At 41.0% G+C, this 24,498-nt stretch overlaps 1 protein-coding gene across 1 annotated transcript in view; it reads left to right on the top strand.

Annotated features, from left to right (window-relative positions):
* St8sia6 (ST8 alpha-N-acetyl-neuraminide alpha-2,8-sialyltransferase 6) overlaps nucleotides 1–24,498 on the top strand; it is a 137,886-nt gene that overhangs the window by 95,729 nt on the left and 17,659 nt on the right. The window lies entirely within an intron of this gene.

Here is a 24,498-nt window from a genome sequence, read left to right as displayed (position 1 = left end):
CAATATTTACCTTGTAAATAAAACGTTACAGCATCAGGGAATTCTGGGAAAGCATGGAAAGAAGAGAACTGGCTGTGACCCCAGTTGGGACAGAGACTGGACTGAGGAGATGGCTCAGCGTGTAAAGGGCTTGTTGTATAAGCATGAAGACCTGTGTTCGAATCCCACATATGAAGCTGGGCATGGTCCTGTGCACTGGTACCCCATGCTGTGGGAAGTGATACAGGAGGATCACTGAACTTGCTGGCCACCAGACTAGCTACAAGTTTGGTGAGAGATCCTGTCTCTAGGGAATAAGATGAAGAGTATTAGAGTTGGGCATTCAGCCACCTCCTCTGGCCTCCACATTCGCACACAGGCACACACACAAGTCAACACACCACACGCTTATGCCCCACACCCAATATATACTTAAAATTAAAACTTTTTAATTGAAAACTAATCATTTATTTCTGCTTTCTACGGATCGTCTTCTAATTTTTCTCTAGTTTTTATAACACAAGCAACATTCAGGAGCTCGGGTTTCTCCAGGCATTAACCCACTGACGTGCCATCCACTTGGCAAAACAATGCTTCCAGGCCAGCATTCAAGAGCTGTCTGCAGGATGGATGGATTAGCTTACCCCTGTACTTCCAGTATTAAAGCAGTGACAGGATTGCCACAAGTTCTAGGTCTGCATAATGGGTCCAAGGCATAGCAAGAACTTCTTTTTAGTCAGTCAGTCAATCAATCAATCAATCAATCAATCAATCAATCAATCAACCAGTTAGTTGTCTGCTCTGCTTGTTATCTTTATTTCCAGTGCTGTTGCATGTACAGCTAGGTCATTTGTCTCTTGTGCTTTCCCGGTCTTGATTCTTCTGACTTGTTGGTTTGGTTTGTGGCCTACACTCCAAGTCTTTGCTTGCATCCTACACAGCATTTGGCCTGTGATAAACTGTTTTATTACATGATCTGGGGATGTGGCTTTCTTTGCTCACAAGCTAACAGTCTCCTTTAAATAGTATGTCTTCCTTATTGTGGAGACTTTGCCCTGAGAAGTATTTGCTGCTTGGTTCTCCTTTTGGATGGAAGGCCAGCCCCCTTGTCTGTGTGGTGCTAGGCTCTGCCTCTCCCTCCTCACTCAATATACTCTGAGTTGGCAGCCAGTAGGAGAAAGCTCCCAGTTAGTCCCCATTGGATAAACTTTTGGACTAAGTTATGGCACAAAATGAGTATCTTCTCTCCATGACATGTAGATGTCATGTCACAGCACCCCCTCCTGCACTGGTATCTCTTCTGTCATTTTGGGGGTGGGGGTTAATGCTCTCCACAAATGTACATGTTGAGTGCTAGGTAAATAATATAGGTTCAGATAGAGATTCCAGTTTAACTGTGTGAGTGCCAAGATGTTTTGTGTTGAGCCATCCAGTTCAAGACCTGACTGGACACCTGATAGAAAGCTGCACAGTCATAAGCTAAGTCAGTGAGTAGAAAGTTAGATTTTGAGACACTTTTTTACAAAGGCGGGATGGACAAGAGAGGAGGAGGAGACACCAGGCCCTGAGCTATTGAGGATCAATCTAAGCTTCTTAGCTAAAAGACAGGGAAAGAGTCTGGTGGTGGTGGTGCACGCCTTTAATCCCAGCACTTGAGAGGCAGAGACAAGCAGGTCTCTGTGAGTTCAAGGCTAACCTGCTACAGAGTGAATTCCACGACAGGCTCCAAAGCTACACAGAGAAACCCTGTCTCAAAAAAAAAAAAAAAAAAAGACGGGGGGGGGGGGTGGAGGAGGGGTAGGGGAGTGCCAGCAGTCATCAAAACAGGGCTGTGGGCTCCTCTTCTTCCTGTCGTGAGTTCAAAGCCAACCTCTGAGAGCAAGGCAAGAAAAAAGAAGATGCATAGGCCACCTGTGTGAGGACCTGAAAGCTATGGAGGCAGGAGAGGCAGGGGGCTGAGGAGGCTGAGGAGGCAGGAGAGGCAGGAGGCTGAGGAGGCTGAGGAGGCAGGAGAGGCTGAGGAGGAAGCAGGGGAGGAGGCAGGGAAGGTAGAGGGCCCAGAGCAGGAAGGAGGAGGAGGGAGCCCTTTCTGGGACTGCCCTTTCTCACAAGGTGCTTGCTGAATGTCAAAGAGCCAAGAGGCAGGGAAGTTAAGCAGAGCTTCCAGAATTCCTTGGAAAGGCCAGTTCTCAGAAGGACTGAAACCTAAATTAGAATTATTTCCATCCTCAGCTGGATTTAGGAGATCTGCCCTTAGCCTAGATAACTAGTGGAAGCAGGAAGTAAATCCTCTCTGGAAGAAAGGAGGGTTATTCAGAGACGGAAAGTACCTTTGCAAGTTCTCACACATAACCGGACACAATTAAAATGATACTTTCTCTTTAAAGATACTCCTTTTATCCTCTTTCTTTTAAAGATCACTCTATATGTTCCAAGCTGGCCTTAAACTGTTTATGTAATCAAGGATGACCTTGGACTTCTGATCTTCCTGCCTCCACCTCAGGAGGGCTGGGATTACAGGTATATTGTGTTTATGTGGTACAGGACTTTGAACCCAGGGCTTCATATGTACTAGCTAAGATTTCTACCAAAATGAGCTACATCCCCAGCCCCCCTTAAACGAAATCAGCAGTCTCTTTAAACCTAAAGCTGCATGATGAGCATCCCTGCTGTATATTATGATGGATGGGAGCTATATGATAGATGGTACCATTTTGCCTTAGTACCGTTCCCACACAAAGAGTGAATCAGTAACCATGGTGATTACCCAGCAGCCTATCCATCCCTTCAGGGCCAACTGAAGTAAACATCTGGGGCTATACCACTTATTGTTTGTTGCAATTCAAGAAACTAGTCACAGTGACATTTATTCATTTGCTTGAATATGTATTATATTATAATGCTTATTTTATGGACATATTTATTAGCTAAATGATGCAAACCCTCAACAGAAGTTTGTGCAATTAAATTATAATAACCAAATCTGGGAGCCTCTGCCTATTTATAAATCTGGCCTTATAGAAACACCCCCCTGTTATTATAGATGTCAAGTAGCTAAATAGTTTTCCATCTGATTTATTTATAGCATTTTATGTCAAACTGAAGAATAAAATGTATGGTTTAAAAAGGCAATAACATTCTTTTAGCAGCCATTACAAAAGTGACATTAAATTCTCAAGAATATGAGCAAGTGAATATATAATAAAATCTATCTGAAACCCAATTGTTGATACTTTCTAAGGTTGACTCCTGGGGACTATTTAAAATTTATAGGATTTCTGTGGCCAAATGAGCTAAAAATGTAAGAGCTTAAAAGTCTTTTTGTTCCTCTTACATAAATATGCTACTGGCTAGGAGAAGGTTATAATTTATTCACCCACAAATATTTGTTTAGGAATTATTATGTGTACAAAGAAGACCTCAACAAATAAATGGAAGGATGCATGCAAATAATCAACAAAAAATGTACTTTCTTTCTGACCTCAAGGAATTTTTGGTTAGTTCAGAAAGACAAAAATAAATAAACAAATAAAATATGAATTTACTTATAACTTAATATCAGAAAGATTATATTAGACAAATGCTATGATAAACCAGCACAAAGTCACTCTAAGTATAATTTCTTGAAATGTTTTCTAGAAGGAAACAGAAAGGGAGGGAGGGACCAATGTGGGAATGAGGAGGCCAGGAATTACTTGAAAGTGTGTCTGAGTGGGAGCTCTAAACATGTCCTTGGTATAAAGGGGATGCTTCTGGTAGAGTGGGGAGGGTCTGAGGAAGCACAGGGTGCTGGTTACTAGAGGAAAGTCTCTGGCCATTCTGTGGATACAAAGGACCTATACAGATATTTCTAGCAGAAGAATTACACAACAGATGTTTTGTATTAGGGAAAGTACTCGTCAGTATACCATTGTGTGAATTGGAGTGTTAAGTGGCAGTGTGGAGTCAGAGCAGTTAGGGGCTACTTAGAGACAAGTGACCACAGGAGAGTGGGGTTGTGAAGTATCAGTGGTATCTGAAATGCAAAGTGGGACACTTGACTTTGAACTCTTCTGGGCATGGTCTATCTTATCTTGTGTCTACAGTAGTCTATTATATAAATCAGTGTGATTGAAAGTCAGCAGGCCTTTTTAGTTTTGATTTCAGATCTATAATCAAAGGAGAAGAAAAATAAAGTTAAATATGAAAGTTTAGATCTAAGTGATTGGGAAAATCATGGTGCTACTGAGCAAAACAGCTTTCAAAAGAAAATGCTTTTTGAGAAGAGAACCCCGTCTTGGACAGGCTGTGTTTGAAGTGACTCTGGGACAAGTAGGCATAGAAGACCTTTCCTTGCTCTGGAAATACATTGAAGCTAAGAGAAAACGTGCTCCCCGTCCAGAAAGACAAGTGCAGGAAAGCCCCTCTTCTCAGCAAGCTTCTTTTCGCTAGGGTTTTCCTTACAGAGGCCTAAGCTTTACTCTCTTAGCAGTTAATTGTGAGCCTGAGAACTTTGAAGCCTGGTGTTGGCATCACTTCCTTCTTTGAGATTTCACCTGGAAGTGAGAAGTTTTAACAGGAAAGGTTCTTCATCAAATGTCCATGTGATTGCTCTCCCAAACCCTTTAATTCCAGCACTCAGAAAGCAAAGGCAGGCTCCAGGCCAACTTGGTCTATACAGCAAGTTTCAGTCCAGCCTATCTAAAAAAACAAAGAACCATGATTACTGAATTATCATCAGATAATTAGACTCTTTCCCAATGGACTGAAGCATTTCAAGCACCCCTTTGCATTGGAGATTCTTTCTGTTGTGGGATTTGACTCTTTATTCCCCTTCTGTGTAGACATGCTCATTATATGACACACCTATCTACTCCTTCCTCTCCTCTAGACAGTCAGCATTATACCTGTGGATCATTTTTATGAGGTCCTCATTAAAGAGAGATTTAAGGAAGAGCTGAAGATGCTCTGTGTCTTTTCTCTTGACTCCAACTTCAATATAGTTGCACAAAGTCAACCATATTGAGGTGTCTACCATCTCTGCTTTTAAAACTATTTGCTGATCTTCCTATTAGTTTTCCCACTCCCTCAAGGCAGTACATAAAATCTACCTGGATTTCAACCTGAAAAATCGCCGTTCCTCATGACTTTCTCTCTCACTTTGATAAACCAATGTCTAATCACTTGTCTGAGCATTACACTGAGATATTTGAGTATGTCACTGAGACGTTTCATTGAAATTAAACATGCTCCCCTCCCCCACTTAGTTAATTTCACCCTTGAAAACTCTTTTTTTCTTTCTTAATTTTTTTTTTTTTTTTTTTTGGCCAGAGCTGAGGACCAAACTCAGGGCCTTGTGCTTGCTAGGCAAGTGCTCTACCACTGAGCTAAATCCCCAACCCAGAAAACTCTTTTGTAAAGGTCTGGAAACTTGTGGTAAGCAGTTTTCCTCCCAACAGATATTTGAGCTCCAGCTGTTAGTTTCTAGGTAACTTGCATGTTAATTACCACATTAGCTTTCCTAACTTAAAAGAACCCATTCATTTGTGTACTCAGTTACAGAAAGCTACCAAGTACAACAACCACACTGATCCCTCATGTTACTGTCACCTTTTCTTTCCTAGAAATACATATACTATTATACTGATTTTACATCTGGGAGGCTCTCTAGTACCAACTGATTTATTAAAACATAACCATGTTACTGAGACATAAGATGGAAACCTAATGGCAGAAAACAGTGCTATTGTGGAAATGCTGATGTTTAAGATGCATGCAAATGAGATACCTTTCAAATGATTTGGAAAATAGGTATTTTGTGCCTGATTATTTTGTTAGCGACAAAATTACATGAGAACAATTTTATTAAATCTTGTGCTAACCTCTAGGTTTGACTAATGTATTAAAAGTCATCCCTATTCTTGTGTTGAGTGTATAAGAAAATATCCTAGGGCTGGTGACGGTGAGATGGTGCTGCTGGTGAAGGCACTTGCCACCAAGCCTGATGACCTGAGTTAAATCCTCAGGACCCTCAGGGTGGAAGGAAAGAACAGACTTCTGCAAGTTGTCCTCCAGTCTCCATATGTATACCATAGTGCGTACACATGTGCACAAACACACAATAAATAAATATACTTTAAAAAATTTTGAAGACCTTAATGTTGTTTAGTGGATTCATTGACAGGCCTAAAAAGTATATGTTAAACAAAATAAACACATGTAGAATCTTATATGTATTAATTTTAAAAATATTTCTTCACACTGCCAAGGAAGTACCATTGACTTGAACTTGGTGTTAAACAAAGTCTGCAGATAAACAGACAGATAAGTTACTTGATGTCTTGCAAGAAGTCGTTGTACTGGAAAACCAAACTGAGTTTTAACACCACGGTTTTCACTTCTCTTTGAAACATCTCTTCAAAAGCAACAGTAGGGTTTATTTTCATCACCACCTTGTGGGTTTATTCTTTGCCACGCAGCCAGCGCTTCATATTCATGTTCCAGGCAGTTTATTCTGAAGCACAAATTTCTTGGCAAGAAGGAAGCGTCTTCTCCATTATTTGCTTCCGATTACACAAGACAATGCTCGCTTTTCTGAGCCACTATTTTCCACCTTCCCTTCCCTTAAGTGTTTGTCCTTTATGATTTGTGCATGATGACTGTGATGACAGCTAAGAGCAATGCATATTTTATTCTTTTTCCAATTTAAACAGAAGCATGCACTTTATGCTAGGTGTTCTGGGTCAGTTGTCAGACAAAGAAAGCCTCTTTTCACGAACTCTGCATCAGGACCATTTTTCACTGTTAATACTCTGTCATATCATCTTCTATCTGTCACATCATTCAGCATGTCTGTGCATTTAGAAAAGCAACAAAACCCACACCATGTCATTACCTCTGCAGCATTTAATAATAGGAACCAGTTCTTGACTAGTTCCTCTTCTTAGCCTTTAGAATATAAAGTTTTCCATAAAAATGCATCAGACTTACATGGGATTCACTGGCCTTCTAAATTTTGTTTCAAAACTTGTCTGCAGGTTGTACTCAGTACTAACTACATTGCTTCACTTGCCTGTGTCAGATAAGCCTCCCTCCAGGCTGCCCTGTCATTCAAATCTTCTCGGCTTTATAACATTGCCTACAGTGTCTTCAGCACGGCATGGCCTGTTTAAGCATTACTACCACATCCCTGTAGATAGGTCTAGCCAGTGTTTCAACAGTGCCCCTAGACAGCTGGGTTCTCATCACAATCAGCTTCTGCTCCTTTGCTTTGATAATCACGTTCTCTCATGTTTTAGTTTGCCTTGGTTTCATTTCTCAAACAGATGAGCTCTTCTTTCATAAACTGTTGCATAAACAAGCCAAGAAGGGAAACACTCAGTTACCTGTTGCTGCTTGAGTTTGGTGTTTATACATTTTTCTCATCTTTGACTGAGACTTGAAATAATTCTATTGAATTTTGGCTCACATAAAAATAAATATTTTTGTGTGTGCACACACCACTTGTGTGAGGGTGCTTGTGCATGTGCTACTTGTGGAAGCTAGAAGATGGTGTAAAGTCTCCCAGGACTGGAGTTACAGTCAGTTGTAAACTGCTTGGAGTAAGTGCTGGTACCCCAGCTCAGGATCTCTGGAAGGTCAAGAAGCATTTTTAACTGCTGAGTCATTTCTCCAGCCTCTTCCTCGATGTAAACAATTATTTAAAATTGTGTATACATGCATGATGTGTGAGTAGAGGGGTGCATACCACAACACAAGTGTGGAGGTCAGAGGAAAACTTGATGGAGTTGGCTCTCTGCTTCCACCTTTATGTGGGTTCCTGGTCGTCAGAGCTACATAACAAGTTTTTAACCCACTGAGCCATGTCATTAACACAGTTGGGCTTCTCTGTGGCTGATGGGTTGTGAAGAACTTTGAATGGATTGAGGTATTACCAGGTTGAACACTCAGCAAAACTGAAAACCATATTGTACTTTATATTTTTCTTTATGTCCATAGCACTATTGAGTGTTTGCTCTCTATCAGGTTCCTGAGTTCCATTTCCCTCTCCTGCTTTGTTACTCACCCATAAGCTGTTTCAAGTCCTTTTTTTTCTTCTCAATGCAATGCCGTGGGCGGGTTGGGGGAGCGGTACACCATCATACCATGTCAAGTTTTCATGCTCCCAAATATTATTTTTCTCATTTTCAAAATCCCAGCTCCTCTGTGGAGAACTCACTGGCCTGATACACTAACTCCTGTCACCCATGAGGGATTGGTGGCCTGCTCTGAAAAGGAGAGAAAGGAAATGGAGATATACTGAGTGCTTGCCCCATGTTGCCATGATGACTTAAATATTGTATAATTTTAAAGGCACACTGTATAATTTAAAAAATAATTTAGTATAATTCAGTGTGGTTAGCCTATTCACATAGTTATACAACAATCAGTACAGACTAATTCCAGAATATTTTCATCATCCCCAGATATATATTCCCATTGACAGTAACTTCCCATTTTTCCTTCCTATATGACTTTGGCAGCTAATTATCTAATTTCTGGTTATATAGGTTTTCCCCCTCAGGAAATTTTTAATATATATGGGATTATACAACATGGTCAACATGCTCTCCTTTATTTACTGGCTTCTTCTACTTAGCGTGGTGTTTTTAAGATCTACCCGTTGTGACATGCATCATCACTTCCCTCTGTTGTCAAGTAATGTCCTGTTGTGTGGACATGCTGTTCTGTTTTAGGTACTTTGCTTCTTGCTGTGATAAAATAATTCATTAAAAGCATCTTAAGGGAGAAGCATTTGTTTTGGCTCACTGGTTACTGCTGGTTGTGGGAGGGCAGTTATATCAGCAGGTGCTTGAGGCAGTTAGTCATTTTACATTCACAGTCATGAAGCAGAGATTCATGAATGCTTGTGTTCAGCTCACTTCCTCACTTTTATACCATGTAGAATACCAGCCCAGGGAATGGTTCCACCTACAGTGGATGGTTCTTCTCAACTCAATCCAATCAAGACAATCACCCCCTCCCCAAGCATGCCCAGAGGAGGTCATTACTTCAGGGTTTTACCCAAGGACTTTTATCTAGGGAATTCTAGATCTCATCAGGTTGATGATTGAGACTGTCAGTTGTTCATTAGATAATGAGCATTTGGTTTGTTTTGACTTTTCATTTGTGAATGTATGTTTTCATTTCTCTTACTGTGCAGTTAGGAGTGGAATTACTGGTCACATGGTAACTGTGTTTATTATTTCAAAAAATTGAAATCTCTTTTCCAAAGTGACTGTACCATTTTATAGTCATGACAGCGTGTTGAGATGGAAATTTCCTCAATGACATTTCTAAATTGTGGTTTTGATTTTGGTTTGTCTAGGCATTCATGAGGTCAAATATCTTTGATGTGCTCAGTAGTCATTTTTGTATCTGCATTAATACAATATCTAATTCAGTCTTTTACTCATTTTGAAATTGAACTATCATCTTACTGGTGAATTGCTACTGTAATTTATAGATTCTGGTAGCAAATTTTTAATGATACATATGATTTAAAAGTATTTTCTCGCTGGGCAGTGGTGGCACAAACCTGTAATCCCAGCACTAGGGAGGCAGAGGCAGGTGAATCTCTGTGAGTTCGAGGCCAGCCTGGTCTACAGAGCTAGTCCAGGACAGGCTCCAAAGCTACAGAGAAACCCTGTCTCGAAAAACCAAAAAAACCAAAAAACAAAAAAAAGTATTTTCTCATGTTTTGTAGGCTGCTTTTTCTCTTTCTTGACCATGTCCTGTGAAGCACAACACTTTGGTTTTATATCTAAGAAAATATTTCCTGACTCAAGCTTTATGACTATGGTATGGTGTGAATACGTAATGGCTTCCCTATAGACTCACGATTTGAAAACTTGGCCCAACATGAAGTTATTTGGGGAATTATGGAAATATTAGATGTTGCTGGATCCTAACAGCTCCCTCGGGGGAGGGAGTGAGAAAGCAAGGCGTCAATAACATAGACACTGAGAGTCAGTTGAAGGCAAACCGTGCAAACTCATTTACTCAATAATGGGGAAGGCCTTATATATCCTTCTCCCAGCACCAAAGCTGTGTCCGAATCTGGTGGCATTGCATGGTCATCCCTCATTGGCTGGGCACGATCAGGAACTCTGAAAATGATCAGGAACTCTGGCAGTGCCTGTTGCTGGGTCCTCTGGCAGACTTCAGGTTGGCTCACAAGGAAGTACATTTTGTGCACTCCTTGGCAACTGATTTGAGCCAATTTCCTTGACCCTTTGTGCCTATTTTAGTACAGATCCACCCTTTTATCTTATTACATGGGCACTCAGTGGGAGCCAGAGTTCTTTGCCCTGATCTTGTTGACCCTGCGCCTGTGTTAGATTGGCTTGCCAAACAAGCTCTTAGCCAAAAAAGCTCTTACCCATCTTTGACTATCAACCCTCAAAGAGCATCCATCTCTGGGGAGTCACCCTGGGTGGGGAGATTCAGGCAGTAACCTTTTGAATTTCAGAAAACCAGGCATGCATAACCTCCTGCGGAGGGCTATGAGTTAGATGTCTAAGAGCCATTAACACCTGTAGAGTTGCCTTAGTGATTGCCCACTGTTGTCAGATGTACTGTAGGAGGCACTTAAAAAGGAGAAAGATTAAAGGCACCACCTTGCCAATCAAGATGTAAGTGAAAATCCAGGAGGGATCAAACAACCTTTTGCCAAATCATGCCAAACCTTTTCAAAAAATAAAGAGTCAAAGGCCATAACCTCTGCCCTTGTCTGAGTTAATTGGAAAATTTCATGTGTTATCAGTAATAAATAATATAAAATTTAGCTGACCATGGGCCCTTAATATATTTAGCTAGCTCCAGGCCTGCTAAATTAACATTCCTCTTCTGAAAAGGTGTTATACAAAATGAGGAAAAGCAAGGGTCCACAAGTCTTCAGCCTTTAGAGGGACAGTGAGAGCAAGAAAGGGGAGAATACACATTACCCATCCTGGGTTATTTCCTCCTTGGTGGAAGCAGGCTGATCTGTGGTTAGGTGCACATCTCTTGCTGGACCCATACTGGCATAGTGGCACTCTGAGGAAAAACACAAATATACCCTCTCCCATGGGTTAGCAGAGGGGCTGGTGGCTGCCACTGGAAGGAGATAGGATCTCTCCATCTCACCATGGGCAGGGGTGTATTCCTTGACAGATATGCCAAGAGCTTGCAGGCTGGGCTAAGCCCCTTGTCATCAAAACTGAGAAAGTTCATATGGAAAATGACCTCTGTTAAAACCAAATGAGGCTCTCTCCTAGCCTCTGGCGAGATAGTCCTTGTCAACAGCTTTGTAAGAGCTGTTGGTCCTCTCCACAATGGCTTGTCTCTGTGGGCTGTAGGGGATGCCAGTGGTATGAGAAATCTTCCAGGACTCTAGAAAGTCATTGAATTGTTGAGAGGAATAGGTGATGAGCATTGGGGAATATGGAAAAATGAGTGTTGACTAATAGATTTTTGGATTACCAGAGCCTCCTCTTACTGGAGATCCTGAGAGAGTGATTCATAACCCTCACAGGGTGGAGCCTAAGCCTCAGTGAAAACTCCAGGATGGCAGAATTCCAGCAACATAGAATATCTCCTAAGGAAAGCTGCAGGGAATGAGTGGGAACTGCTTAAGACAGAGACCGTGTAGGTTACAAATACTATAGCTGTAAGAGTGATGCTACTCAAGTCCCTCCTAGGCCACATCACAATACCATGTACCCTGATGCTGCCCCTGGATCTCCAGTATTTATTATTCTCGCCCTGCTGAGTTTGGATCTTGCTATGAACCTATCCCTTTCTATGTTTCTATTCCCCCCTCCTTTTCTTGGAATGAGACTACTTACTATATATTGGAAGTATGTAACTTTTTCATTTCACAGTCTCAGAGATAAGAGTTTGCCTTGGGTTTCAGAAGATCTTTAAACTTTGGACTTTTCAGCAATGCTGGAAATGATAGTGCTGTAGAAACTATGCTTGTTAGTTTGTCAACTTGAACCAAGTCTGTCTTCTGGAAAGAAAGAGCCTCAATTGAGAAAATGTCTCTATCAGATTGCTGGTAGGCAAGTCTGTAGAACGTTTTCTTTATGGCTTGGTTTGTGAGGGCTCAACTCACTAAGGATGGCATAACCCCTGGGCAGATTGTCCTGGGCTGTATAAGAAATCAGGCTGAGCAGTCAATGAGGAACAACCCAATAAGCCACATTCCTCCATGGTTTCTGCTTCAGCTCTTGCCTCTGGCTTCCTGTTCTCAGTTCTCCCAGTAATGAAGTGTGACCTGGAAGTATAAGATGAACAAACATTTTCCTCCCCTAAGTTGCTTTTACTTATGGTGTTTATCATAGTGGTAGCAAGAAAATTAAGATAGAGACTCTTGTATTAAAGGCATTTACCTTATCAGGTAGCCTTGAATATTTGGATGACAGGGGTAGACTATCATGGTTTGAATATGTAATCTTCCTCAGAGTTGTGGTTCTCAACCTTCCTAATGCTGCAGCCCTGTAATACACATCCTCATGTTGTGGTGACCCACAGCCATAAAATGATCTTGTTGCTACTTCATAACTGTAATTTTGATACTGTTATGAATCATAATGTAAAGAAGATCTAATATGCAAGACATCTGATATGTGACCCCAAAGGGGTTGCAACCCGCACATTGAGAACCACTGCTTCAAAGGATTATGATTTGATTGCTTGGTCCAAAATGGTGGTGATATTTTGGCGAATGTGAAGCTTTCCAATATGTGGCTTTGCTGGCAGCTACTCTTAGACCCTTCCTGATCACTTCCTGTGCCTCTGACTCCTGGACCACTGTGATATAAACTGAACTGCTCTAGCATGCTGCTGTGGTCATCTGCTGCTATGGTATATGCAAATCTCTGAACGTACGAATAAAGTAAGTCTTCCCCCCTTAACTTGTCTGGTGCCAGGTAATTTGGTCACAGTGATGGAAAATAAACTAAAACAGCTTATATTTTCTTCAAAGAGTTTCAGCTTAGCCTTTACATTTGATCCCACGATCCATTTTGAATTAATATTGTGACATAAGATAGGTCTCCAAGTTCATATCCATTAACCTGAGTACTATTTATTGATAAAACTATTTTCACTGCATTGTTCTGAAAGCCTTATGAAAAAAAAATCACATTATGGGCCAGGGAGATGGCTCAGTCTATGGCCACTTGTTATGCAGGCTTCAAACTTGTTCCCCCACCCGTTTTTCTTTTCCTTTTTGAGACAGGGTCCTGCCATATAGCCCTGGCCGGCATGGAATTTTCTATGTAGACTAACTATTATGTCCATCTCCCACTGGACTATCACAAAGGCACATTTTGCACTTGACCATTGACTGTTCATGATATCATTATTATTACAAGCGAATATTCTTCCCATCTCCGGTTTCCTTGTTTTGTAAAATGGAGATGACACTTAACCTTTGTTTAAAGAAGTATTCACTGTAGTAAAACGCTCAGTGGGAAGTCGGTTATCTCTTAGCCTCTCGCTACATGACAGCTGTTGTTATTTCCAGTTTGAAATAATTTGTTAACTTACTACTAACATTTCACTAAGAATATTTAACACTCTTGGTATTGATAACAGATACGGCATGTCTATGGGGTAGCAAAAGGGCAATGACTAACTAATTTAACTAACTAACTAACTAACTAACTAACTAACTTCAGATCCACTCCTCTGCGTAAGGAGAAGTATGAACACACACACACCCCAGTTTTTCATCTGTGATCATTTTATATAAATTTCTTTTAACTGTACCTGCCATGAGGAACAACACTTTCTATTCAGATTGTTCCATGACAACATTCTTTGATCCTTTTAGGATGGAAAATAGGTCACTTGAACATCAAGTATAAAGCCTCAGCTCTCTAAGTTACAATTATCTTGAGCATTATTTTCTACTCACCACTGTAGGAGCCATTGGCTGTCTGACCCTCCTCTTCAGTATGGAAGATCAGATCCCATGTTCTAATGTCTAAACAGAAGTGACTGTAAAATGCCTGAACATTAATCAGCATAGTTATAGAAAGATCCCAGAGTTCTGTGTGCCCGAATTATTTAGCTCACAATTGGGAATAAAAAGGAGATGGAAAACACAAGGTGGGGGTTGCTCATTTATGTTTGAAATGCTGTTGGGCAAAGCCCGAGGGCAGATGTGCAAAGTTAGGATCTATATAGGAGTCAAAGGCCCAAAGGGGGAACGTGTGTCTAGTTCCCAGAGGCTAGGCAGTAACAGAAGCTGAGTTTGGGACTAAAGCCAAAGAGCAGATGGTAAATTTTACAGGGAATCCTGCTATTTGTCTTGGAAGAATGCTGGAGATGAGTACTGGCTGTCTCAGAGCAGTGAGAGGACAGCTGTGGATGTGAGCCAGCTGCTATAAAAGACCATGGGAATGACCTACCTACCTCATCCTCCACCTGTGCAAGATGTGGACTTCCATCCAGAGAGCAAGACAAAGCCTCTTGAGGCAGGTGTGGATTCCTTTTGACAGGTGCATTCAATTCAGACTTAATCTAGTATGTGGAAATTCATAAAATAATGAAAGCTTTTGGAAAAGGAAATAACACAAATATAAAATAAACCAAACTATTTATTTATTTTTTAAAAAATGTTTCACGGGACCAGGGAATTGGCTCAGTGAGCAAAATGTACTTGCTGAATAAGCTAAACAATCTGAGTTCAAATCCCCAGAAGCCATGTAAGACAACTGGACCCATTGGCATGTTTATATAATCCCAATACTCCCATGGTGAGATGGGAAGAGGAGACAAGAAAATCTCCATGGAAGCTTGCAGTACCTCTACTCTAGAATGTGCAGCACAGTGGAAATGAGAGAACTCGCATCAAAACAAAGTGGAAGGTAACCACCAACAGTTGAGGTGGTCCTCAGGCTTCTCTCTACACACATGCTGTGGATTGTGTGTGTTCACACAAGCAAACACCCCCCATAACCCCCCCCCCCCCCCGGAATAGTTTTAAAAGAATGCTTTGCAGAGTAGCATGTTGCTGTCAATTGACTCAGCATTAAAATAATTAAATTCTTCACAGGACAGGACTTCATTCAGGATGGCACATGGTGCCAGTCTGGGACAACAAAACAACAATAGCAACAGAACATTTCTTAGTCCCTGTTTTCTTTTCCTAAAGAAAACTCCCCAAATAAAACTGTGAACAACGAAAGTTCAGCACAAACAACTTTTTCTTCTTTCATTGAAAATAGATTTTTTTTTCATACAAGATATTCTGATCACAGTTTCCATGGTTTCTTCTCTATCTATTCGTCCCTGTCCTCCTCCCATTTGTATCCACAGACATCTAAGGGATAATAATAAAATAAAATAAGATAAAAATAAAACCAAACAAATCACACTAGGCAAAACAACACAGACAGAAGGAAAAGATCCCAAGAGAAGGCACAAGAAACAGAGACCCATTTGTTCGTACATTCAGGAATCCCATAAAACCACAAACCAGAAGCCATTATATATATATATATATAACCTCTAGAGTTAAAAAACATAGGTAAGTAAAATAAAAGTAAAAATTAAACTAAAATAAACAAAAAAGTGCTGGGGTGAAATTCTGAGACAAGGAACCTCCAAAGATGCCCTTGAGTTTGATTTCTGTTGGCTGTCTACTACTGGGCAAGTGATCTACCCTAAGAGTAGTTTGTGCCCCAGTGAGACTCCCTTGGGAAAACTAATTCTTCTTTATGGAATAATTTTTTTTCAAAGTTAGAGTGTCATTAAAGTGGATCCCAGGGCTTTTATAACAATTGTACCCAAAGGTGAATTTTGGTGATTCAGTTACCTGTCTTTTTCTCATGGTGTTACCTAGATAGCATTTTTTCTTTTAAACTTTCTTTTTATTTATTCTTTGTGTCTTGCACATCATGCATCTTAATCCTATTCATTTCCCTGTCCCTTTGTATCTGTCCTCTGCTCTTGCAACCTCCCTCGAAAAATAAAATAAAATTTAAGAGAAAAAAATAAGAAAAGAAAAAAGGAAAAATCTCATCATGGAAGCTATAGTGTAACATAGTGAATCATTCAGTAAACCCTTTTGTCCATGTATCTTTACTTGCAAGTGTTCATTACAAAGGGTCATTGATCTGCTTTGAGGCCTCAGGTTTCACTTATAATTGATTATTATTTGGAGATAGCTCCTTGGTTCGGGTTCTGGACATGTGTCCACTTCTTTCAGTTCTGGAACTTATTCTGAGACCCTATGCATGCCTCAGTCTCCAAGAGTTCATATGTGTGTTGGCCCAGCTGTGTTCCTATGTAGGCACTTAGTGCTAAGAACTTGCCTCTGAGAGCTGCCTTCCTTGTGTCCCATGTGTTGTATGTATTTTCGTTCAATTCTAGAAAGTCTTTCATTTTTCATTTCTGACTTAACCGGATTTTTTGTTGAGTAGAGAGTTGTTCAGTTTCCATGAGTTTGTAGGCTTTCTATTGTTTCTCATGTTGTTAAAATCCAGCTTTAATCCATGGTGCTCAGATAGGATACATGGAATTATTTCAATTTTCTTGTATCTGATGAGACTTACTTTATGTCCAAATATGTGGTCAATTTTGTAGAAAGTTCCATGAGGTGCTGAGAAGAAGGTATATTTTTTTGTGTTTGGGTGAAATGTTCTGTAAATATCTGTTTATAATGTTATAATTTATAATGTTTATAATGTTAGTTAGATCCAGCATTTCTCTGTTGATTTTTTTTCTGGATGACTTTATCTATTGGCTATTGGTGAGACTAGGATATTGAAGTCTCCCACTATCAGTGTGAGAGTCAATATGTGATTTAAACTGTAGCATTGTTTCTTTTATAAACTTAGGTGTCCTTGTGTTTGGAAAATAGATGTTAAGAATTAAAATGTCCTCTTGGTGAATTTTTTCCTTTGATGAGTACATAGTGTCCTTGCTATTTCTCTAATTAGTTTTGGTTTGAAGTCTATTTCGCCAGATACAAAAAAGGCTATAACAGTGTGCTTCTTAGGTCCATTTTCTTAGAATATCTTTTTCCATCTTCTTACCCTATAGTGATGTCCACCCTTTATGTTAAGGTGTGTTTCTTGGATACAGCAGAGGAATGGTTCCTGTTTTCACATCAATTCTGATAGTCTATGTCTTTTTATTGAGGCCATTGATATTGGGAGATGACAGTGATCAATGATTGTTGAATCTTATTTTTGTTGTTGTTATTGGTGGTGGTGGTGGCAAGTGGTGTGTGTGTGTGTGTGTGTGTGTGTGTGTGTGTGTGTGTGTGTGATTCTGAGTGTGCCTCTGTGTCTGTGTGTCTGCTTCCCTTCTTTTGACTTTGCTGGTCTGGTATTTATTCCCTATGTTTTCTTGGATGTAGTTAGTCTCTTTTCATTGGAATTTCCCTTCTATCACCTTCTATAGAGTGGATTTGTAGATAGTTACTGATTAAATTTGGTTTTATTTTGGAATGTCATTCTTTCTCCATCTATCATGACTGAACATTTTCCTGGGTGTAGCATACTGGATTGGCATCTGTGATCTCTTATAATCTGCTGATAATCTGTCTAGACCTGTGGTAGTTCGAATGTAATTGGCCCCCATAAGATCATAGGGAATGGCACTATTAGGAGGTGTGACTTATTTGAGTAGGTGTGGCCTTGTTGGGGAAGCATATCACTGTGGGGGGCAGGCTTTGAGGTCTCCTATATTCAAGCTATGCCAAGTTTTGACCACTTCCTGTTGCCTGCAGGTCAAGATTTAGAACTCTTGGCTCCTTCTCCAGCACCATGTCTGCCTGCACACCACCATGTCACACCATGATGATAATGGACTAAACCTCTGAAAGTGTGTGCCACCCCAATTAAATGTTTTTCTTTTAAAAGAGTTGCTGTGGTCATGGTTTCTCTTCACAGCAATAGAAACCCTAACTAAGAATCTAGCTATTAGAGTCCCTATTGAGAGGTCAGGTGTAATTCTAACAGGTCTGCCTTTATATGTTACTTGGCCTTTTGCCCTTGCAGCTTTAATATTCCTCCTTCTGTCTGTATGTTTAGTGCTTTTATTATTATGTATGGAGGAAATTTTCTTTTTTGGTCAAGGAAAATTTCCCTTCTGGCCCGGTCTATTGGTGTTCTGTGTGTTCCTGTACCTTGATGGGCACTTCCTTCTCTCTAGGTTGAGAAATTTTTTTTTCTATGATTTTGTTGAAAGTATTTCTTGCACCTTAGACCTGAATTCCTTATTCTTCCTCTATTTTTTTTTTTTTTTAGATTGAATATTTTCTTTGACCAAGGTATCCATTTCCTCTATTGTGTCTTCAGTGCCCGAGATTCTCTCTTCCATCTTTTGTATTCTGATGGTGGGTCTTGCCTCTGAGGTTCTTGCTCAAGTTCCTAAGTTTTTCGTTTTCGGATTCCCCCCAGTTTGGGTTTTCTTTATTGATTCTATTTCTACTTTCATGTCTTGATGTCTAGTCTTGTTTTTGTTGGGTGGGTATTTTGTTCTTTGATTTCTGTTGCCCTCTCTGGTTCTAGGAGAGTTTGGAGGCTGTGTGTTGCCTAGTAGGGAATGCTTCGGAGATCCTGCTTGGAATGGCTACTGGGGTCTCAGGGTACAATGTGTCTCTAGGTATTAGGATATGATACTTAGCAATGGGGACAGGTTGGAGGTGTTGGAAGGGTCCACAAGAGGGAGGAAAGCAGGCTGTTCCCCTCAGGATCTACTTAGTCCCTTGGGAATGGGGCAGAGAGTGAAGAGAGGCACAGCAGGTAGTCAACTATCTACTGTGATGAGACTGGGTGATTAGATTTGGATGAGAGGTGAAGATCTGCAGTCACAAGTGACTTCTTTACATCCACTTCACACCCCAGCAGTGGTAACGACCTGGATTTGTTTGGTCTGGAAACTGAAGTACACCTTAAGACTCACATTGGTTGGTTTTGTATTTTTAGTCTTGCTTTTCCTCACTTACATAATTCACAGTTGACTTTAACAGTTTGGCAAAAGCAGGGGAGAAAAAAGCAAAGGCAACACTGGGGACGTTCTAGAGAGTTCCATTCAGCACCGGCTCTGGGCTCTTTCCAAAAGGCACCTGAAGCCAGCCGGGCTGCTGAATCTCTTTCCTGTTTTCAGTGACTTTACACCTCTGCTGTTTCATAAGCTCACCACCCTTTCTGCTTGTGCTGGGTGCCCTGTTTAATGCAGTATGAATTAAGGCTATAGGAAGTCACCAGCTTTGTTATGGGCTGAAGACTATTCTACTCGCTCACATCCGCATCTTCCCTGGAGGCTGTGGGGATGTCAGCTGGAAGCTCAGGCTTGGTCCTGGCTGTCATTGCCTATTTCTATGCAATCACCAAATGTTACCCATTTCTTACTCTTAATATGTTTCAAATCCTTACAACCCTCCCTGTTCTTGTCTTCTTCAGCATACATTTTTAATTCACCATATTGTTCTGGTTCTGATTCATTCAACCTCCAGCCATTTACTTAAATATTAAATCTGATAAATATTAAAAAAGTATTTCATCACAGTTTTCCAAAATTTCTCAAGATGTATTTTCCCCATGAAATCAAAGTCAATCCATGTCTTATGACAGTGGCCAGGTGGGCTGTCTGTGACTTTTCTATGTGTTTGTTTCTGCTGTGGTTTTATTTGTACACCTGTGAGACAGCATTAAGAAGGAGGGAAGGATGTAATGACATCAGCTTGGCCACCTGGGTTCAAATCCTAGTAAGGCTAGCCGTGTGAACTCAGGCTGGTTACTCCACCTCCAACTCAGCTTCTGCACCTGAAATTGGGGCAAAGAAGAAGGTGATTACAACAGTTTTTCCATTCCGCGCCTGTTTTGAGGATTAAATAAGTCAAGATCGTAAAAGCTTAGAGGAATTCTGTTTGTATTTGCTATTATTATTTGTTTACGTAGAGGAGGCTCGGGCTTGTGTTCCTTGGCTTCCTGTTTTTGCCTGGGTGTCTGTGGTGCCTCCTGCTCTTCTGCCTGTGTTTGGTTCTGCCTGTGTAGAGCTCTGGTTCTTTCTGCACATGTTTCCATCTCTCTGTTTCATGTGTGGCCTGTCTCTCTTGTCTCTGTGCGCTGCCTTTTATCCTCCGCTGCTTTTCTTGGTACTTTCTTTCTCTAACTCTTCCTTCTCTGTCTTGTGCTGAGCCCATCTGTATCGCTTTCCATCTTGATTCCTCTACAGTTTTGGTTTGCTCTACCCATCTTCTGCCCTTAAAGGAGCTGAATATTTAACAACCCAAATAAAAACCTCCTGCATTCATTAAAGTGTTTTCCTATTACCTTTTCAAAAATTTATTAAGTTTATGAATACAGTACTCTCTATGACTCTCTGGGGAGGAGAGTCAAATTGTTCTTTGCTTACACAAGCGTCTATTGATTTTCTTCCCTGTGGTTCTGTGGCTCTTTGGAGGAAAAAGAGATGGCTCATTTGGCTGACCTTTCCTGGTAACCACAGTTAACAAACTATTCATCACCTGCTTTGCTCTGCTCTGGCTGGGGCTTCTCCCATTTTCCTTTTTATCCAAATTGTTCTGTGACAGGTACAAGATGGAGACAGAGATGGGCTTGACAAGTTCACTGTCCCAGAGCAGCCCATGAATGGGAGGTACTCTTGAAAGGTATTTGTGAAATGAATGGGTTCCACCTGTCTTTGGAGAGAGTCCAAAACAGTGGTTCTCAACCTGTGGGTCACCCCTTTCAGGGTTGCATATTAGATATCCTTAATATCAGATATTTCCATTATGATTCACAACCATAGCAAAGGCACAGTTAGGAAGTAGCAGTGAAAATGATTTTATGGTTGGGGTCACCACAACCTGAGGAACTGTATTAAAGTGTCACAGCCTTAGAAGGTTGAGAGCTATTGCTCTGGAACTCTTATCACTCAGCAGTTACCTTGTCCCCTAGCATCCTTTACCCGCTATCTTTGTTTCCTGAACTCAGTCAGTGTATCTCAGATCTGTGTCTTCTCCCCTTTGGACCCTAAACCACTTAGCTTGGAAAACGTTTTTAAAAGATTTATGTATGTAAGTTTTTTGTTCACATGTGTGTCTCTGCATCACGTGTGTGTAGTTCCCACAGACAGACCTGTGAGCAAATGCATGGTGCCCACAGAGGTCAGAAAGGGTGTCAGATCCAATGAAACTGGCATTATGGATGGTTGTGAGTAACTACATGGGTGCTGGTTCTCTGGAAGAGCACTCAGTGCTCTTGACTGCTAAGCCATCTCTCCATTCCCACCCAGGGGAAAATTCTTATTAGTGTGTGTCATTGTGTAAAATGAAGGATACTTTTGTTCAAGTCCATCATGTTGTCTGTTTTCAGTCCCCTTTCATCTTTCCTGCTAGTCCTCTTTCTCTTCCACCCCTGTCTACTTCCATGGTATGTGTATGGATGTATATCTGTGCATATAAATATCATTCACACACAGTGCAGGTTCCACGTATAAAAGAAAAACATGATTTGTTTTTTTCTGGGTCTGGCTTATCTTGCTCACTGCAACAACATACAGTGTTATCCATGTCCTGCACCTGGTACAATTTCTTTCTTCTTTTTGAATAAAACCTCACTGTGTTTGTATGCCACGTTTTCTGTATCCATTCACCAGTTGATGGACACCTAGGTTGGTTCCAACTTGGCTATTGTTAGTGGTGATGCAATAGACACAGACGAGCTATTATCTCTGTCCCATGCTGACTTAGACTCCTTTGGATATGTTTCCAGGAGCGGCTTAGCTTGATGACTTCCCTGCTGGTGGGAATGCAAACTTGTCCAGGTTATGGAAATCAGTATGGAGGTTCCTAAAGAGAAAACTGAAAATAAAATTCTGTAAATGTTTGATTTGGAAGACTTTCTTGCAGCAGCCTGCCAGTCATGTCCTTTCTCTGGTCTCTAGTTGCTTTGTGTCCTCTGACAAAATATAATATTGTCCTGAGCCCAGGCTATTAGTTCAACAAACACGTACTGAGGCTCTGTCTGCTGAATGGTGTCTGTGCCTTTATAAGGTCTTTCCCTGAGCCCCAGTTTAGTGATGGGGCCTTAACCTGGTAGCATCAGGCCTTCTCATCTCAATCTCTATTATGTCAGACGATACCAACATACTAATTACAGCCTCCTTGTGTAAGCAAGCTCCCAGAAGGCAGGTCGTGTTTTATCCATGTCCGTATTTAATAATTTGCAAGTTCTAATTCCCATGACCTTGGGCTCTGGAGATTACCCTCTGGCTGCCCAGTAAGATGTGTGCTGGATCGCTGCCGTGCACTGACCCTTGTCTCATCAGCTCCAGCAGCTGTAACAAAAGACCACAAACTGAAGGGCGTAAGCAGCACTTATCCCTCACAGTTCTAGAAGCTGCCAGTCCACAGAGTGCCGGCATAGCCCTGTTGAGGTCAGATTAGGTCCCTTCTCTGGGTAGCACAGGGAACCAACTTCACATTCTTACAGCTCCATCCTTATAACCTCATCTATCCAAAGTCGACTTCCAAAGACTCTCTCTCCTAATACCATCATCTCTAAGGATGTAGTTTCCATATTCACATTTTGGGGGGATTCATACACTCAGATCCCACACTCTTCATTCTGTACCTTGAGGCTTCGTGGGTTCATGGATTCTTCCTTTATATTACAGTCTTTCAAATATTCAAAGATAGCTATTGTGGCTCCAGTGTGGATATGGGGAATTCACTTGCCTTGGATTTCAGCCTGCTCTCTCTAGACAGGCCTTTGCTAATGTGTCTTCTAATGAAAAGCTTCCTGACAGACCATACACAGCAACCAAGGTTCATCACAGCAGAAGGTCTCGTTCTTCCTCCTAGTGGATGTTCCTTTAATTATGCGGTTTCCGACCACATTCAAGTTTAATAATGACCAACAATGCTGATTTACAGCAAGATGGCTAAAAATCCTGCCTGTCTTCAGCATTCCCAAACCGACCTCAGAGATCACTTAGTGTCAGCCTCCAGGGCTAAGTTCTTCCTTTGTCCTACCCTCCCTGCATCTCATCCCTCACCCCTGCATGCACAGACCCACATGCAGACACATAGTCCCCTCCATCCTGAGAGGCCTGTGTTTAGAGGCCAGGCAGGAGTTCCTTGAATCATTTATGTGGCTTGAATTGAAGTAAGAAAGCCCTTTGAGTTCATGTGGATCTCTTTATTTTTAGGAGGTTCTTCCAAGCATGAACTTGAAGATTCTAGAACAATCTCTTGAGACACAGCAGTTTAGACCAGAGAAGAAGTGTATGCATGTAAATTTTCTCTAGTTTCTTTGTGGGGTGCATTGTACACTGTGGTTTTAGGTAGGCAGTGGGTTGTAGAATATGGGTTTGAGTTTGGGGTTTTAATCTCAGCTTTGTCATTTACTACCTTATAATTAACTCATCCTTGTAATTCTCCTTAATAGTCTCTGAACACTATAAAGACAGAGACAGTGATGTTTTAGTTACCAATGTATAGACAACCTCTCACAGGACTAAAGATTTAATAGGTGCTAAATACACAGGAATGAATGAAGAGAATGATTGCTCAATGTGCAAGACCAAATGAATATAATTTGTGACTTCCTTAACCTTGGGAGCTTAAATTGTCCTCCTCTGTAAAAATAATATTAACTGGATACAGTTTGTAGGGTTTCTGTTGGATGTAAATGTGGCACAAACTGGCACAGGGTGGAGACCTTACTGAATGTTTGCTATGATATTGGTGGGTTATTATTGGCCAGTCAATGAAATGTATGTAGTCTGTGGTAAGGTGGTGGTGGGGTACAACAAGAAAGGGGCATCAGTACGTTTCTGCTCCTTATAAATAGAAAGAAACGGAAAGATGGCTGGACAGACTGCTCAGCGGTTGAGAGGACCCAAATGTGGTTCCCAGTTTCCACATGGCAGCTCACAACTTTCTGTATCTCCTGTGCCAGCAGATCAACGGCCTCTTCTAGCCTTTGCTTGCTTGCACAAGTAGCAGGCACACAGACATCCATACATTAAAAAAAAAAAATTAATCCTTTTTTTTTTAGTACAAAAAGTAAAGAAAATAAACAGGAGAGAGGCAGATGGAGGATTGCTTGCCCTAGGTGAGGGGAAAATAAAATTGGATTATTATTTATCAGTGGTTAGAGGGGTAAATAATAAATCTTCTGCATTTGTTTGGATCCTTATATTTTAACACCCCCCCCCCCTTTAAGACTGTCATTAGAATTATAGAGAAGGAGTGAATCCTGGGAATGTAGCTTTTTTTAAAGACCTAGAAGAAGCCTGTAGCCTTTCTCTCACCCTAAGTGGCCCACATCTCATTAGGGAATCTCACAGAGTAGTAAACAGAAAGGAAGCCTGGGAGCCCTGGGCCCAGGCTGGAAGGTCATTAGTATGCAGGCTGTCCTGTACTGTACTGCCCTAAGAAGTGATTAACATTTCACAGGAACCCAAGCAGAATACCTCTTAGAACTAAAGGAGAATTTTGTTTGAGATTCCTTACAAATAATATAATAAAATAAAGCAAAGCAA

Source organism: Onychomys torridus, chromosome 5 (genome assembly GCF_903995425.1).
Source record: "Onychomys torridus chromosome 5, mOncTor1.1, whole genome shotgun sequence".
Lineage (NCBI taxonomy): Eukaryota > Metazoa > Chordata > Mammalia > Rodentia > Cricetidae > Onychomys > Onychomys torridus.
This window is presented reverse-complemented; position numbering and strand designations above follow the sequence as displayed.